Genomic DNA, 7,928 nt, shown 5'->3' with positions numbered 1-7,928 from the left:
TTGTCCAGCTGCTCTTGAAGTGGTCTCATTTTTAGCCTCGCCTGAGGCACTAGCAGGATTGCTGACAATAAGATCCCCAGAAAAGATTTGATCATTCTCACCGAAGAAAACTTTCTTTTTAGAAGTTCTGATGCCAGAGAGAGAAGGCGGGACATCCTGTCTGCGGACAAGGATGCCTTGTCTTGAATAGTGTCCAATTTTGCTCCCAGAAATTGTATTACTTGAGACGGATAAAGGCTTGACTTTTGGGTATTTAGTGAGAGGCCCAGCGAGTGAAACATCTGCAGAAAGATTTGTGGATTTTTCTTTGGAGGTGGAAGAGGAGGGTAAAATTTGGTGAACTCCAGGGTGTGTCCAAATTTTATGATATCTAGTTCAAGTTCAAAAGACCTTTATTCGAATTTCATAAAATTCATAAAAGTACCACATAAAAACAATTCATTTACATTACACATTATTACAGAGATTCATAATTAAAATGTAATACAATTCTGATGAGGCAAACATCAAGGATTTTCCATTGTTTTACGCACTCGTGTTAGTCTCAAAAAAGTGCTAGTGCGAAAGATTAATTCATCTGAATCCAGGGAAACCAACATTATATAAGACTCCTCAAGAGAAAGGGGTCTATGTTTCCTAAAATATGGAGTTAAAAACCATTTAATATATCTTAGATAAAATTTGCAGAAGAATAGAAAGTGCAGACCATCCTGTGTACTGACACCATCACATAGGCATGGATTATATTCTGTGCTGTGTCGATAACCCAAGGGGAAAGACAACAAAAATGTCACTGAACCCGCTCTTAAACGAAACAAAAGTGATCTCTCCCAACTGGTCACGGGTAGGGTAAGATACAGCGGGAGTGGTTGTCTACACAGTTCGTTTGCCAAATATTTTACAACAGTTGATTTTGATGATTCTCTTTCCATCCGTTCAGATTTGTAAAGTGCATACAGTGCTTATTTAACCTCAGTATTATCCTTAAGCTTAATCCTGGTGGGGTCGGAGAATGAATTACCTCTGTCCACGGCGCTCAGTGTCTTGAAGACTCCTGAGAGCCATGGAATCGCCATGCCATGGTCACAATTTAAGCAATCCTTTATAATATTTTGTGTAAGGGTGGCTGAATTGTTCCTCCAAACCCTAATCCAGAATAATGCTGGTCTGGCTCTGATAAAATCACAAACATAGGGAAGGTTTAGTTCATTATGGCAGATAAAATCAGAGGATGAGATTGGGGCGCCCAGTATTTTCCTGCAAAAACGACTTTCTTCCCGCTGAATGCATGGGCTACTTCCCAACCCCCAAACCTCAGCTCCGTATGAGGCTACTGGTAAACACTATAATCAAATTTTTTTTTAAATAACTCTTGTGGCACCTATTTTTTCCGGGCGAGGCAAGCTCAGAATTGAATTGGTGGCTTTCGAGAACTTGCTCGTGGCGTGGGCCAAATGCCCACTCCACGATCCGTTCGCAGCGAAAACCAATCCTAAATAGAGAAATATAGGAACAGATTCGAGTTTATCTGTCCCTATATGTATTGTGTTGAGCTTCCGTTTCCCAGGGCCACATGACAGCATAAAAGATTTTTTTAAATTTACACGCAGATCTAATCCCTCCATATATTGAACAAAACTTTGAACTAATGAGCGGAGGGCATTTGGTGTGCGGGCCATAAGCACCGCATCATCTGCGTATAATAGCACTGGTAGAGGTTTCCCTAGGATTATCGGGACGTCAATAGTAACTTGTTTAAGACTTCTGGCTAGGCCGTTAATATAGATAAATGAACAACAGGGGTGCTAAAACGCACCCCTGTCTCACCCCCCTGCCAATGTCAATAGCCCCGGAAACTTCTCCACCCATCCCAATCCTGACCTGTGCTTTAAGATCAGTATGGAGAAAGGCCAGGAAGCTAACAAGAGCCTCGTCTAGCCCATAATGCAGTAAGATAGTCCAGAGTTTAGATCTATTAACAAGATCGAAGGAGGATGAAGGATCCATAAAAGCAAGGTAAATGGGGGATGATCTAGCAATGCTATACTTGTCAATTATCAATTTTAGGTTCAAGCATTGCTCCACTGTCCCCACCCTGCTCCTGAATCCCATCTGACACGGGTCCAGTAAGTCTGTGTCTTCGGTTCATTCAAGCACCCTGTTGTAAATTACTCGCCCCAGAATCTTTAAGGTGTTGTCCAGGAGAGAGATCGGACGATAGTTAACTGGGTCCGACCTGTCTCCCTTTTTAAAGATCGGGACAATGGTATGTAGTGGGCATGGGCACTGTTGGCAAGCTATTAAAGACGTTAAGAAGAATAGGTGCCCATAAGTCCGGACTATACTTAATGATGTCAATGGGCAGACCATCAGGGCCTGGTGCCTTGTTTCCAAGGCTCTCTTTTATAGCTAGTTCTACTTCGTGGGCATCAATCTGTAAGCCACGCAACTGTCCTGGGCAGGGAGACATCAACTCCTCAGGTGGTGCGGCATAGATTTTAGAGAAGTGAGCCTCCCATACACTACTAGTTATTTTACAGCTAATTGATGTTAGTTTTTTGCCCATTTCCCTTGTTTTCCTGACAGCAGACCAGAAGGGCCCGCTACCACCCAGATTTGCACTGGCGACCAGTGATTCCCACTTTCCCGAGAGTAGTGTGGCCTTTCTATGATATCTAATACCCATTTGTCCTTGGTTAAATGCTGCGAAATTTTTGGAATTTTGAATTGTAGTGGCGAGTCTGGTGCAGGTGCAACAGGATTGTCACTGCCTTCTGGTAGAATCTCTGCCCTGAGATTAACGTCTCTTGCCTTGTTGCCTGTAGGCGGCTGCCGGAGGATTCCTGTAGTTTTGTTGCTGCTGTTGATAATTTTATCCATAACGACCCTGGTTACCTTGTTGCTGATACTTTTGGTAACCCCCACGAAAGGAGTAGGATCCTCTGCCTCTTGCTCCACGAAAGGGCGTCTTCCGATACTGCAAAGAACCTAACGATCTTGCAGTATCTGTGTCCTTTTTTATAGCTTGTAGAGCGTCATCTATATGTTTTCCAAGCAGGAGGTCGCCATCAAAAGGCACATCAAGGATCTTAGTTTGGATTTCAGGGCGAAAATTAGTGGGTTTAAGCCAGCCCTGACATCTTAATGTAGCTGCTCTGGCGAGTTGACGAAAGCCAAGAGACGCTATAGAATTATCTATGATTTCAGAAGCCGATCTTTCTCCTTCCATAAGGATCTTCCTTGTCTCCATCTTCTTGTCCTCAGGCAAATATTCCATATATGGTGACATATCTGACCACAATTGTCGATCATATCTACTCAAAATGGCCAAACAGTTTGTAGCTCGGACCGTAGCGCCTGCCATGGTTGTAAAACGTTTTCCTATGTTATCCAGGCGCCTCCCATCCTTGTCAGGGGGAGCGGTTATAGGAGTGGAAGGATTCCGAGATTTTGTTTGTGCTGCCTGAGAAATTACAGTCTGCTTTAGGGTGACCCGAAAGGCAGGCAGGAGCATCATCTGGTGCCTTGTACTTTTTGTCAATCCGACGCAGAATTGCAGGAGTAGAGAATGAAGTTTTCATGATCTTTACTCCCTCATCCCATATGTGATCAATTATGGGAATAGAACGTGTGGACTTTCTGTTCAGGTCTTTAAAATCATACAAAAAACACTCAGTCTTTTGCACTGGCATAGTCGGGTAAAATCTTGTAGATGCTCTCTCCATAATGGCATGAAACCCTCCTATGTCCTCAGGAGGAGAGTCTGCAGCCAGTGGAATCGGTGTAGCTGGATCTGGGATCAGATATTCGTCCCATTCATCTACGGTAGTGGGCGAATTAGGAATCTCTCCGTCCTCTGCTACTGTGTTATCGTCATCGTCTTGCAGCAGCTGTGAAGGTATTGTCACCCGGGGCTCAGAAACTGGTGTTGCAGGTGTCACAGTTTGCACCTCTACAGGAGCAGAAACTTGTTGCGGAGGAGGAGGCGGAGGAAAACGACTATTAAAGCCCTTAAGCATTGCTGTAAGGCCTTGTAGCAAAACTGCTGGCATTTGAATCATTGGTTCTTGATGGAAAACTTCTTGAGGTTCTCTCAACGACTCACATGGTTCATAGTACTCTTCCTCTTCATCACCCTCTTGATACTTTATCCTGAGCTGTGAAGGGTCACATGCCTGCCCATAGGGATCATCTTCAGATTCCTCCAAATAATGGCTGGGAGGCAAAGGTGAAATGTGGGACACATCATGATAAAATTGTCTGTTAGACGACAATTTAGAACTCAGAATAGGCGTAAATTGCAAAGGCGAGGGTTTTTTACACCTTAAAGTATCAGAAATATATGTTGAAGGTGATTCAAATTCCGCTGATATTGCTACAACAGTTGGCACCGTCGACGTTGTGATCATGGTTGCCGTCGACTGAAAAGACAGTCGACGATGTGGTCGTCGACGTCATGGTTGAAGTAGTCGTCGAAGGTTGACTTGCCGACGAGGGAATAATGATTGTCGACGGTGGGGTCATCGATGGCATCGTAGTCGACGGTTGGCTCGTCGACGGTAGGCTCGTTGTCGGTATCGGCGTCGACGGTGGGCTCGTTGTCGATGGGACGCTCGTCGGCGATGGTGGAAGCTTCGTCGCCAGGATCTTCGACGACGAAGCAGTCGCCGACAAAATGTGAATTATAGACTGCGTAGGGACTCTCGTCGACGGCGCCGAAGACTTCGTCGACAGTGTAATTTTCTTCAACGCTGAAGATCCACTCACTTTTTGTGGTGATTTCCTCGTTGACGAAGATATTCTAGTTGTCGACGGAGGGTCCTGAAGAGATTTTGAGGTCGTTTTCTGAGAAACCTTCACCTTATCTCTAGATTTTTCCTCAAAAGAGAATTTCTCTTTTTTTGAGGAGGAGTGACCTGCTTCAGAAGATGAAGTTTTCAAGGTATTACTCATTTTCTCAGGAGGATCTCCAGATCTATCTCTTTTCTTGGAGATGGGGGTGGACACTTGAGGAGTAGCACTTCCTTCACCTTCAGAAACCCCTTCAGATGATTTCAACTTCTCCAACCAAACCAGCAGGCTTCCTTCACAATCTTTCAAAGTCTTGGCAGGAAAAATTCAGCAGATCCTGCAGTCTTTGACTGTGTGCTGGGTCGAGGCAATAAATACACTCTTTATGTGGGTCCTCAAAGTGAAGTATTTTCTTCCCACAGGAAGAACAGGCCAAAAATAAGCTCTTCTTAGAATCAGACATTCTTTTCTCAGTAAGAAAGGTAAAAGGAAAAAACTGAGCAGAGCTCAGTGAGACTCCCTAACACACGAGGTGCGGTAGAAAATCTGAGGGTTTACCTCTCTGTGGGGAAGGTTCTAGAGGATGCTACTGCGTTATTGGCCTGATTCCCAAGTTTGGTTCTTTTTACAAAAAGACTGATAGGCTATTGTAGTGACTTTCCTATACACTGTAGCCTATGGTATAATGTTATTAGGACTATAGTGTATATGTTTTATGGTACCGCGAGACTCCCACCTAGTCGGCGGGGATGATTCTAAGCATGTGAATCTATGAAAGATACCCCAATACTGGATAACCATTAGTTTTGTTCCCATTCAATTTTAAACAGCTGTTTGTCATCCAACCCATCACTTTTTCCATACAGGGAGCTACGTTTCCGGCGTTCCCGTTGGTTCTGGGATCCAGGGAAATCACAACTGGGTGTCATCAGCATAGGCTGTCATGAAGACATCAAACTCTTGGACAATCTGTGACAGTGCCTTCATACAGAAGTTAAACAGTGTAGGACTCAGTGAGGAGCCCTGAGGCACCCCACAAGTCAAAGGCATTGTTCTGGAATGGAGATCGCCTTCCATAACTTGGAAGGTTCTTCCTTCCAGAACCGAAGCCAGCCACTTAAGAGTGTTACCTTGGACACCAATGGCCCTTAGTCTATTTCGTAGGATATGAAGGTCCACCGTACCAAACGCTGCGCTCAAGTCGAACAGTATTAGAGCTGTAGCACTACCTTGGTCCAGCGGCATTTTGATTTCCCCGACCACTGTCAATAACGCTGATTCTGTGCTGTGCGCTGAATCCCATGTGTGTGGGGTGGAGGCATTGGCTTGTTTACAGAACTCTGTCAATGCTCTGTTAACGTGTTTCTTCACCAGTTTCCCCACAAATGGCAACATTGAAATGGGGCGGTAATTCCCTATTTGAGCAGGGTCTAAGGTGGGCTTTTTTTATTTTTTAGAAGTGGTCGTATTATGGCATGCTTCCATGCCCCTGGTACTACCCCCTCGTCAAGTGATAGGTTCATAATCCTTGACTAGTGTTGGATGAATGGTGTCTGCAACTTTCTTTTTAGAGTATGTGGTAGTGCCGGGTCTAGAGGCGAACCTGATTTCATCTTGTCCATCAGTAGCTTCACCTCTTCCAAAAGCACTGGGGGGTAGCTGGTAATTATTTCCGTAGGGGTAGACTGTGCCTCCTCAACTTCCTGTCTTGGGAGGGTTTCTCTTTCAGTCAGGAATGTAGTGTAAATATCCATAACATTAGTGCAAAAATAGGTTGCTAGGTCGGTGCACCTCTTCTCTGAGGCTACCGTCATATGGGTAAGTTGTGGAGGGGCGGTTGTTCTTGTGTTCAGTATTACTCTTTCAATCTTTTGATTGCCCATCAGGCTAGATGATCTTGCACATGCATGCCAGGTAACTCTGAAAGCACAAAGTCCATTTAAACAAGAACTTACTTTGCCCTGTTTCTGAATTAAAATATTTTTAACTCTAGAAGGAAATACAAATGGTGCTTAATAGCTTTAATAGATGGGTGCAACTAGACAAAGCCCACTTGGGCTTCATGTAGACATGACTTAATTTAGGAGGTTTTCACCTCGCGATTGGATTAATGTAGAATCCAGAAAACATTCTTATGCATGAATTACTGTCCATTAGATGAGTGTAATCAGACAGTCCACTGGAGCGTCATGTAAATTAGATATAGTATAGAATGGAGAAGCACTCCAGTGAATGAATTTGATTGTACTGTTGATTACACCGACCTTGCAATTATCTACTATTTTTATCCAGTTTGATTTAATTTCCGATTTAATTTAGAGAGGTTATGATTTTTAGACATTGGACTTTATATGCACATAATTGTGTCTATATGTACTTCTGTACAATTCATATTTCATGAATTTTAACACATTCGCCACTTGTAAATATCAGCATTATTTAGGACTGAATGTAATATGGATTTGTTTGCTACGTACTACCAACCATGCAGTCAATATGACAGTTTAAATATGTAATGCCACATGAGGTGTTTCATCAATTTCCTTGAGTAATATGTCATAGTATAAATGAAGGTAACAAAATGGCACTCATTGTGCGAGAAAGGCAATGCATACGGCCAAAATATGTTATATGGGGGTCATGCTAATAAAAACATTGTGTATAAACTGATCCCGTGATGTGTCGGACCCTGTTCTGGTACGTCAAAAACAGTTGGTAGACAATATATATTTTAAAAATATATTATATTTTAGATACAAGGCACAAACTTCAGGTTACCCATTGTAGGTGGCCCCACCAGTTATATGAGCGGCCTAATTGAGTGCCTTCACCACTCCTAAAAAAAACCACTTTAGTGACACCACTGTCCTGTGGCATGTGGTGGCGGTTTTCAGGCAGAGGACAAGCCAGTGATAAAGGCCATGCACCGTCCAAGTACTAAACACAGACATAGGCAGTCGGTTTAGTTCTAGCTTTGTGCAGGATTGTGCCGGTTTAGCCGGTAGATTGAACACAGACAAACATTGCTAGAACAGAATTGCGTGCCTGACTTAGACCTTCAAAGCTGCTCATCCAAACTGTTACATAACTACTTTAACTTGACATTAGTCAAACAAAATAAGCTTTGGAATAAACCT

The sequence above is a fragment of the Lissotriton vulgaris genome, chromosome 11, assembly GCF_964263255.1.
Source record: "Lissotriton vulgaris chromosome 11, aLisVul1.2, whole genome shotgun sequence".
NCBI lineage: Eukaryota > Metazoa > Chordata > Amphibia > Caudata > Salamandridae > Lissotriton > Lissotriton vulgaris.
The sequence above is the reverse complement of the archived record's forward strand: the minus strand, read 5'-3'. Positions refer to the sequence as shown.